Raw genomic sequence first — 10,356 nt, 5'->3', positions numbered from 1 at the left:
GCACCGAGCTCTCGCGCACACATCGCTCCGGAGAGAGAGCCGCTCTCCTCTGCCCCAGCCCGGGAACGAAGGTAAGAAGCTGTGTTTTCTCCTGGCTCCTTTTTGAATGGAGAAAAAGGTGGGGGTTGCAGGGCCGATTTTGAAGGGAAGCGAGGGGCAGAGCTCAGGTTTGGGAGAAGGGTTAGGACGGGGTCTGGTGAATTACCACACAACAAAATCCTGTTCTTGGCTGCGGTGTCTCGTCCGTACAACATGCTACCTGTCAGAAGCGGGTTTCCTAGTTCTCTGTGAAGAAAAGCGGGACTCCGTGGAAAGGCGGCGGGGCTGGGGCAGCAACGCGGTCCCCTTGTTCCAGGGGGTGTAACATGCCCCCTGGGTTATGTGTCTTACGTACCGAGCGGGTCTGCCGTCTGCTTTGCAGCACAATGCTGTGAGGTGGCTTTTTGTTCTGCCCTGGGTAATCCTGTGGTTCTCCGATGTTGCCAGCCAAGGCTTGGATTGCGTATGTGAGGGGCAGCATTTACCACGGGGGAAAACACCCTGTGTCTTCTTCCCTTTCAGCTCTGTGCGGTGGCTTTTAGAATAACCACAGAAACAGCTACCATTGCCAGTAGGTCTCGCCCCAAAGTTGCATCCTTGTTCAAAGGAGTGGGGCGGGTTGAGGGACAGTAACTTGTCCTTAGTCAGATGTCAGTCTTCCAAATACATGGGTTTTGTTCATCTCTAGATTGATGGTGGATTTAAACCTTAATGAACCAGTTTGCCAAAGCGTGGTTACTTCCTTACCTCCGGTGGACACCTTGGATGAGTGGAGGAGGCGATTTGCTGCCTTGATTTTTGAGTGCAAGAGATGCTCTTACTGAGAGTCTCAGACCATGACTTGTTCCTGTTTATGAATGATATTTAAAAGTGCAATAAAGGGGTCTGATGAAAGAGAAATAAGAGTGTGGGTTTCCTCTGGTCAGATGGACAGGAAGAGTTTAATATTCTCTCATGGTGTGATTTTTAAAAGGCAGCTTTGTCTTTTCAACGAAAAGTACATTGATGATTTTTTCCCCCTGAATTTTTATCATTTTTATTATAGGGAAGGCAGCAGATAATTTTGCAAGTGAAAGAAAGAATGGCTCTTAGTGGAGTAAAAATAATAATAAATGTCGTCTTGGTAGCTCATAATTTCTTAAAATGTAGGATTTTCCCCCTTAATATTATATACTGCTAATTAAGAGTGTATATGTCTCCTCTTTGATCACCATTCTCTGTTGTGAAAATCTGTAGGGTTTTTTAATGTCATCTTTATGAAATGGATCTGGCATCTTAAAACTTGTGAGGTAGCACATTCTCACATAGGAAGCTTTAGACAGGTGCTAAGGACATAGAGACACACTTCTCAGATGATTCTCATTAAAGTAAGTCTGCACCATGGCTAAAAGGTGCAGTGTTCCTAGTGGGGTGTGTTGAAACCATGAAGCTTGCCTGAAGGGTTCATTGAATTTAATCAGACCCGTGGTCAAAACAAGTCATGCTTGAATTCTACAATTCTACCTCCCATTTGCCTCTTCATGGAGAATAAGTAAAGATCATTTTCCCAAAGAGAAACCCGAGCGTCAGTCGGGGACCCAGAATGCCCCTGATTAGAGTTCTGTGATGACTCCGCGTGCCATTAAATGAGGTAGAAAGTTGGAGATCTGGGCTGCATGAATGAGGACAAGGCTCACCCTTGGTTACCTATCCCCTAGACAGGGCCGGCCTCGCTTTGTCTGGGGGATGTGTGTGCAATCTGCATTCCTCTTCCGTGTAGGTTTCACAGCAGAGTAAGGAAATGAACCTTGGACAATAGGTAGAATAAAGAGAGCCCTCTGACTTTGTTCTGGAAGCAACGAAGAAAAATGCCTATTTTCTGCATGCATGTGATTTTTACATTCCTGTTGGAAGCAGAGCATTAGTGAGTAACAATAGCTCAGTAACTGTGATGGTAGACTTTAGGCAAAAGATGGACATGCCACCATGGCGTAAAAGGAGACTGCGTGCATTCTGGACATATGGAACAGTAAAAGACAATACTTTTGCTGTTGAGATTTTAAGTGTGCATTCTTTTCTTTTTTTTCTCTCCATATGGCCAATGGCTACCAGAAACATGACTCCATTATTTCATGGCCAGCCTAGGGCATCATATGGTAGGCAGATTGTGAATGTATTTGGTTGACTTCGTTTCTACGTCTACTTCAGGAAGCAGGCCCAACATTTCAGTATAAGGGCTCCCTGGTCAAAGCAGAAAGTCTGTCACTGAAAGAGGGCTGTGCCTAGAAGAAAACAGCTTCTTGGGATGTAAGACATAGACTTTGAGTTCAGCAAATTTCCCTTTTGTCCTTACTACTTAATCTACTACCTTCATTTATGAGTCTTAGTTTCTTCACTGTAAAGAGGTCTTATGAAGATTAAAAAACCTTATCACTGTAATCAAGAGATTTTTATTGCTTTTTGTTTTGTTTTAGGTGTTTGTGTGGGTAAGTGTGGCTTGTGAGTAAAACAGCACCTGATACACACAGTAAAGGAGCCATAGCAATATAGTTAAACACTTGGTTGCGAACTGAAAAGCCAGGGGTTTGATCCCACTAACAGCTTTCTAATGATTTAGAGCCGTGGAAACTCTTTGGGGCAGTTTCTTCTGCCAATTGGGTCGCTCTGAGTCAGAACCGACGTAAGGACAATAGATTATTTGGGGCTGGGCTGCTGTTGTTCAGTGCTCTGAGCCCGCCCAGATGCACAGCAACCCTGCATACTGCAGAACGGCCAAAACACGATGCAGTCCTGTGCCATCTCACGGTATTTCTTAGGCTTCAGCTCCTTGTGGCAGCCACTAGGTCAATCCATATGACTGAGGGTCCTCATTTTTGATGACTATCTACTTTCCAAGCATGAGGTTCTTCTCTGGGGATGGCCCCGCCTGGTAGTATGCACAAAAAAGAACATGATTAAATCTCACCCTCCTCCCTTAAAAGGAACAATCTGACTGCACTTCTACCAAGACAGATTCGTGCATTCTTCTGGCCAGTCTATGGTATATTCAATATTCTTCACCAACACCGTAATTCAAAGGCATTAATTCTTCTTCAGCCTTTTACATTCATGGCCCAACATCCATGCTCAGCATACAAATTGAATAAATATGGTGAAAGGATATAAGCCTGATGGACACCTTTCCTGATTTTAAACCAAGCAGTATCCCCTAGTTCTGTTTGAAGAACTGCCTTTTGGTCCATGTACAGGTTCAGCGTAAACACAGTCGAGTGTTCTAGAATTCCTACTTTTCACATTGTTTTCCATAATTTGCTATGATCCACATAATCAAGTCACAGTCAAGAGAACACAGGTAAACATTCTTTTGGCATTCTCTATTTTTAATCAAGATCCATGTGACATCAGCAAAGCTAGTCCTTGTGTTCAGCCGGGTTTCCACTTCTATATGCATCCTTATAGAAAGAGATGTGTATAAAGCAATGCCTCACACGGTTGTAGAAGCAGGTAGATGCTATCTCATCAAGTCTATGGGTCAGATGGTAAGCTGGAGGCCTCTCCTGACTTTCAGTTAGCTGCAGGGCCCAGTGACCCAGAAAGCAGGAAAATCAGAACAAGGGGATGCTGTATGGTTTCGAATCAGGAAAGGTGTGTATCAAAGTTCTATCCTTTTGCCACACTTACTTAATATGTCTGTTGGGCAAAGTAATCTGAGAAGCTGGACTGTATGAAGAAGGTGGTAGCATCGGGATTGGAAGAAGCCTGATGAACAACCTGTGGTATGCAAATGATACAACCTCACTTGCTGAAAGCTTAAGGGGACAAGAAATACTGATGAAGATCGAAGACTACAACCTTCAATATGGATTCCACCTCAACATAAAAAAAAAAAAATCCTCATAATTGCACATCACAGAAAACATGAGTTGCCAAGAATTTCATTTTACTTGAATCCACAGTCAATGCCCATAGAAACAGTAGTCAAGACATCAAAGGGTTTTTGCATTGGTCAAAGTTGCTGGAAAAGATCTCTTTAAAGTACTATGGAGCAACAATGGCACCGTGATGACTAAGGTGTACTAAGGTGTACCTTACCTAAGCTATAGTATTTTCAGTTGCCTCAAATGCATTAGAAAGCTGTACAATGAATAAAGAAAGCTGAAGAAGAATTGATGCCTTTCAATTATGGTGTTGGTGAAGAACACTGACTATAGCATGTCACGTTCTGGTGGCACTATGAGGTTAACGGAAAGGCTGGTGGTTATACACACCGGAAACTCCACAGTAGAAATATTTGGCAGTCTCCTATAAAAAGTTACATCCTTGGAAACCCTATGAGGGAGTTCTGTGCTGTCCTATAGGGTCACTATGATTCAGAATCAACTTAACAGCAGTGGGATTTTGGTCAGAAGAATAAATAAATCTGTCTTGAAAGAAAGACAGCCAAAATGCTCTTTAGAAGGGAGGATGAGGATACTTAAATAATTTGGACTTCAAGAAGGATCCATTCCTAGAGAAGGACATCATGTTTGCAAAGTACCAAGAAACCAAACTCATTGCCATCGACTTCTTGGGAGAAAGGTGAGGTTTTCTGCTCCTGTAAAGTGTTACAGTCTCAGAAGCCCACAGGGACAGTTCTACCCTCTCCTACAGGGCCTCTAGGCGATGATGGTCAAGTCCAGAGGGTCCTTCAAAAGAGAGGAAAACATCAATGAGGCGGATTGACATGGTGACTGAAGCCATAGGCATCGGTAGAGGCATGATTCTGAGGATGGTGCAGGACTGGGCAGGGTTTCATCCTGGGGTGTGTACCTAGGGTTGGCGGCATCAGTTAGAACCAACTCAATGGCAACAACAACAACAACAACAGGTATTGAAATGCCATTTTTTCTCTTCCTTAGTGGCACCTCCTCAAAGGCTTGAGGAGACATTTTTTAAGTGGTTGTAACATAGCATATTAGTATACTTTTCTATAAAGAGCATAATTATCTTATTTGTATTTATCTCCTGTATACAAAAGTATTATCCCTAGTATTATGCCTGCCTAATTTGAGACAACTCTCTCGAAAGTTAACTTTTAAAACCAACAGGGAAAGAATGAAAACCTGCGGAGCTTCTGACAGTTAAGTGGGGTTGTTGGGGAAAAGTTACTCAGAAACAGTGTCTACTCCCAACCTGGAAAGCCTCTCCCCAAGAATAGAAGAGAAAGAAAGGTTTTATTATTGAATAAGCATTAAAGCAAACGCAAGAAGAAACTGTATCCTTTATATAGTTGATGGATACAACTCATCACATTCATGCTTACGGTAAAATTGTTAATTTTCTAGGATCTTTATAATAAGATGCCTGGCACCCAGGTCTTTGAGGAAACATCCGTGGTTTACAGACTTTTCAGAAAGACAAAGGTTTTACTGTGACAAGTTATCAAAAGTGAATTCTGAAAGAACAGGAGGGGTTGGGGATTTCTTCTGGCATTGTTAATTCGGAGAAGTAAAATCTCTTATTTTCAAGGTGCATTTCTTCCTACAGTACCAAGACCCTGATAATGAACCAGACCCTTATTGTGGGAAGTCACTGTTTCATCTAGCCAAGTCAGAGCCTGAGCTGCTCTGAAGGACAAATTGGGGCTTGTGGCTTCAGGACCTTTCTGACCTCCACTAGCTGAAGGTTCTCAGTTCACTAGCTCGTTTCTCAGCATTAGAAAAAAGGCCACTAAGTAGGAAGGCTGGAGGCGATGGTGGTGGTGAAAGGAATAACTAAAATACAGAATGAATTGCCCTCAAACCTTTGATAACAACATGACCACGGGGTAGGAGGGGCCCCGATGGCCCAAAGGTTAAGCTTTGGGTTGTAACTGAGAGGTTGACAGTTCGAACCCACCCAGTGGCTCTGCAAGGAAAAACCCCAGTGATCTGTATCTTTATACATTATATCTAAGAAAATACCACGGGACAGCCCTTCTCTTCACATGGGGCCACGCTGAGTCGGAAGTGACTTGGTGGTACCCAGCAAGAATCATCAGGTGAGGTGGGGTGGCTAACCGTGCTCTAGGAATTGTTGCTAGGGGTGCCCTTCATTGGATTCTCAGTTCATGGTGACCCCATGTGACGGAGTAGAATTCCCCTATAAAAGTGATAACATTTTTTCCCCATTTGTGCAATTGAATTTTAAGTTGCAGAACTAATTTTTATTTTTAATGTCGATGGCTTTTAAAAATCAATTTTGAAACATTTTGGTGAAAATACAAAGCACACACAGACATTGAACAATTACATATGAAGCACATTAACAATTGCTGTATACGTTACATTGTGTCACTCCTTATTGATCTCTGTCATATGAACTCTGCCCTTCAAGTTCTGATCTATGTGTTAATTACAACTGTCCAGTTAACCTCAGATGGGTAATTATTCTGAAGAAAACAGTACTCCAGGCAAACATTAGTACGTGAGCTAAATTGTTTAGTTTAAAGATCACTTCCTGAGACAGTTTCTGGTCGAGCTTAAAAGTTGTTTCCTACCAATAGATTCCGGGATTCCTCCCATTTTAGTGTATCCACTAATCTGGTTTTCCAGTAAGAATTTGAAATTCCACAATCCCCACCTTTTGATCAAGACCTATCTATTGAGACGTTGATCAAAAGTTCATAGATGATAGCCTGGTGCCAAAGGTTTTTTGGGGGCTCCTGGTAAACAACGTGGTGGTTCGTGGAGACAAATGGACTGTCAGTCTCTCTCCTTCTTCCCCAGGGGCTCCTTTTGCGTCTGTTCCTCCAGGCACGTAGAGGGCCATCAGATGTTCCAGCTTATCTGTTTTTTTGGTCTTGTTTTCTTTTCTTTTCTTTTTTCATTTTGTTATTGTTGAGACTATGAGGAAAAATGGAATGATAAATCCAGGGTGCAGAATAGCACTGTTGAAACACATAACTAGAGTCTAATTGTTTAATATTTCCTCCCCTAACTATTATGCTTTTTGTTTGTTTTACCTCATTGATCACAGACTTACATATGTTCATTTGCAGAATTAATCGTTCAATACGCTTCAGAAATGGTAACAGGAATAATGGTTCCCTGAGGGCACTGTGGGCAGAGGTGGGAAGGGGAGTTGATAGCACTGGTGACTGTATAACAACAGAACTGTATATGAATGGATATATTGCATGGTGTGAGCTACAGCAAAAAAAATAAAACAGGATAAGGTTTCCTTGGGGGTAGAGTTGGGGAGGGAAGGGATAAAGGGGAGCTTATACCAAGGAATTCAAGAAGAAAGGAAATGTTTTGAAACTGATTGTGGAAACAATTGTACAATGATGCTTGATGTGATTGAACAATGGAATGTTATGGTATCTGTAAGAGCTCCTAATAAAATGATTTTTTTAAAAGGAAAAGATAATGGAGTTTTTCTGTAAACGTTTTGAAGACCCCTGGTATACACAGGGGACACATGCACCCAGTCAGCAGTTTCTCCATGTACCAAGTCAGTGATGTTGGTGACAGTCTTTGGGCGGTGCAACTCTGCTCACCCTCCTTGTCTGAGTTGCTCTGCCTCCGTTTGCCTGATCTCGCTGCGCCCTGTTTCCTGTCGAGGATTTGGAGTCCCGGTTGTCACGTGGATCACACATAGATAGATTTTAGAAGACCCTAATGCTCAAGGCAGACTTTTTGTTTCGTACTGTTTAAGCAAAACAATTCTTTGTCTTTAAGATTTAAGTGGATATTTTTGGTTTACGTTTTAAAGATTCTAATATGGGTTCATGTAGACCCCCGGCCCCAGAAAGTCTGGAACCCCTGAGGATTTGAAATGCTCTCCCATGTCTGTTGTGGGCCGGGAGGTACGGCTGCAGGAGCGGATATCTAGGTGTTTCTCCTCCAGAGCTGCCGAGGGGTTCCAGCCACTGACCTTTGGTGAGCCCCCAGGGTCGTCATGAAACCACAAGGAGTTCCCAAGACCACAAGTGCTACTACTGAAAGGATGCTAATCTAAAGTCCACTGTTAAAAAGCAAAAATTCCTTCTGTGTTTTATTTGCCATTACAAGTCCCCTCCTGATGTTGAAAGCTGCGGGGCAGGGTATGCATGGGGAGCAAGGTGTGAGCCCAGGGGTGCAGGACATAAAGAAAAGAGAGGCTGTCTAAGCATGATGGTGTGGGTGCAGCCCATGAACTCCAATGACTAGGACAGTTCCTGATGGATAATCGTTGGATTTTGTAATGCATTGGGGGGCTGGGTGTTGAGAAGTGGGTGGATAAGGACTTGTGATTTTGTTTCATTTGCAATTCTATCCATTCTAACATTACTGTGAGAACCCAAGTACCTGGCTTTGCTAGAGCTGGGTGGGAGAGGGAGCGCAGGGCACCTGGGCCTTACCAGATTGTAGGTGCAGCTGAAGATGGCCCTTGGGACAAACTAGCCAATGTCCACCCTTCCATGATAGATGATGAAACAGCCCCGGGATTGAAGGCACCCATTCAGATTGGCATAATTGGTTAATACCTCACCTCCCAATTCAAACTCCAATTCTCTTTCCTTTGCACTCGCAGAATGACTATCTACTTGGCCGCTTTTAAACTGGGTTATAACAGGAAAACATGATTTTGTTTCAAAAGAGAAGGGTAACACTTAAATGTAATACCTGATGTCAATGTGGGGAGTCCTGGGTGCTACGAAAAGATTATTCCTATTAACTGAAAGGTTTGAGCTTCAAGCCTGTCCACAGGGGACTTGGAAGAGAGGAATCAGTCTTTGAAAATCTTCGGGAGCACAGTTCTAGTCTGTCACCCGAAATTGAAGTCATCTCAGCTCGCGCTGGGTAAGAGAGCCGAGAGTTTCAAGTCAGGTGCCACTGTGGAAGGTTAGGGCAGGTCAAGTGCTGTGGAGTTGGTTCTGACTCATAGCAACCCTGTGCACAACAGAATGAAGCGCTGCCCAGTCCCGCACCACCCTCACAGTGGGTGCTATATTTGAACCCTTTGTTGCAGCCACTGTGCCAAGCCGTCGCCGCAAGGATCTTCCTCTTATGCCTTGACCCTCCATTTTACCAAACACCATGACCTTTTCCAGGGCCTGGTCTCTCCTGACAACATGTCCAAAGTACATGTGACCAAGTCTCACCAGCCACTGTGGAAAAGAGATTCTAATTTTTAGTGAAGAGTATTAGAGATTAATGAGGTTCCCCAAAATTCTTTAAGAAAAATTTTGCAGAAATTCTTAAAGAAAAATTCTATTTATTGGGCATCCATGTTAAAACATTATCTAAAGGACTCCATTCAACATTAAAGGAGAGCTCAGTTCTCAAACATCAGTGATAATATATTTCTCAAAAGGGGTATCCCTGTTTACTGAGGTTTGAGATAAGACAGGATCAACCTCTTTATTTCTTGACAAATATGTGTAAACAGCCAAGCTTTAAATGGAAAGACTTTGAAAATGGAATCTCCTGACCCCTTTCCCCAGTTCCCCTCGTCCCCTGCAGTCTGGTTGTCAGGGCCAGACATTCTAGGGATTCTCTGCCCAGGCAGTCAGGCCCCCAGACACTTAGTGCTAATGCAGAGGGTCTGGAAACTGGGTTGATAAGTTCTACTCCAGATCCAGGCAACATCAGTGGCGACCTTTGAAGATCCCTTTCTCCTTTATTTTTTAAGATTTAACTTTTCATTATCCCATGCACGTTTTCCCTGGAAATCGACCCACACAAGCCCCTGTGCCCTTTGTTCACAGCAGGTGACGTCATCTCCTGCCCTTATTACGTCATCCTCAACTGCAACCTCTTTCCTTATTGCTGGTGCTCCAGTCCTTGTTTCTTCTCTTCTCCTTTCTTTCTAAATCAAATTAGCAAGTAAATGTTCTAAATCACATAGCAAGTGTTTCCTTCACACTAAGAATAAGCCCTCTGCTGGGACCCTTCCTTCCATTCCCTTTGACTTTCTCAGGGACTGTGTCCTGATGCGAGTGCTCTTTTCTACATACGTGGCTTCTTTCTCTGTATTGGCCCTTTCCTCCTTGCCTCCAGCATATTTGGTTTCCCCCTGTGTACATGGTGGTGGTAGATGTTGCTGAGTCCATTTCGACCCACAGCAACCTGCTGTTCAACAGAATGAAACACACCCGGTCTTGCCCCGTCCTCACAGCGGTTCTTGGTTTGAGCTCATTGACGCAGCCACTGCATCAGTCCATCTCCCGGAGGTCTTCCGCTGTTTCCTTGTCCCTCTCCTTTAGCAAGCAGAATGCTCTTTACCAGGGACCGGTCTCTCTTGATAACATGGCCAAAGTGTGTAGACAGAATCTCTCCATCCTTGCTCCTAAGGAGCTTTCTGACTGAACTTCTTCCAATCCAAGACAAATTC

At 43.5% G+C, this 10,356-nt stretch overlaps 1 protein-coding gene across 1 annotated transcript in view; it reads left to right on the top strand.

Moving 5' to 3' along the window:
* The first annotated feature begins 12 nt into the window (after positions 1-12).
* The window catches only part of GNG2 (G protein subunit gamma 2), a 120,583-nt gene continuing 110,239 nt past the window's right edge, over positions 13-10,356 (top strand). Inside the window, exon 1 of the mRNA XM_030884982.2 lies at positions 13-71. The gene's annotated coding sequence lies outside the window, so the exon portion shown is untranslated. The remainder of the gene's footprint in view (positions 72-10,356) is intronic.

The sequence above is a fragment of the Echinops telfairi genome, unplaced genomic scaffold (genome assembly GCF_000313985.2).
Source record: "Echinops telfairi isolate 266 unplaced genomic scaffold, ASM31398v2 ScPeMD7_18;HRSCAF=68, whole genome shotgun sequence".
Lineage (NCBI taxonomy): Eukaryota > Metazoa > Chordata > Mammalia > Afrosoricida > Tenrecidae > Echinops > Echinops telfairi.
This window is presented reverse-complemented; position numbering and strand designations above follow the sequence as displayed.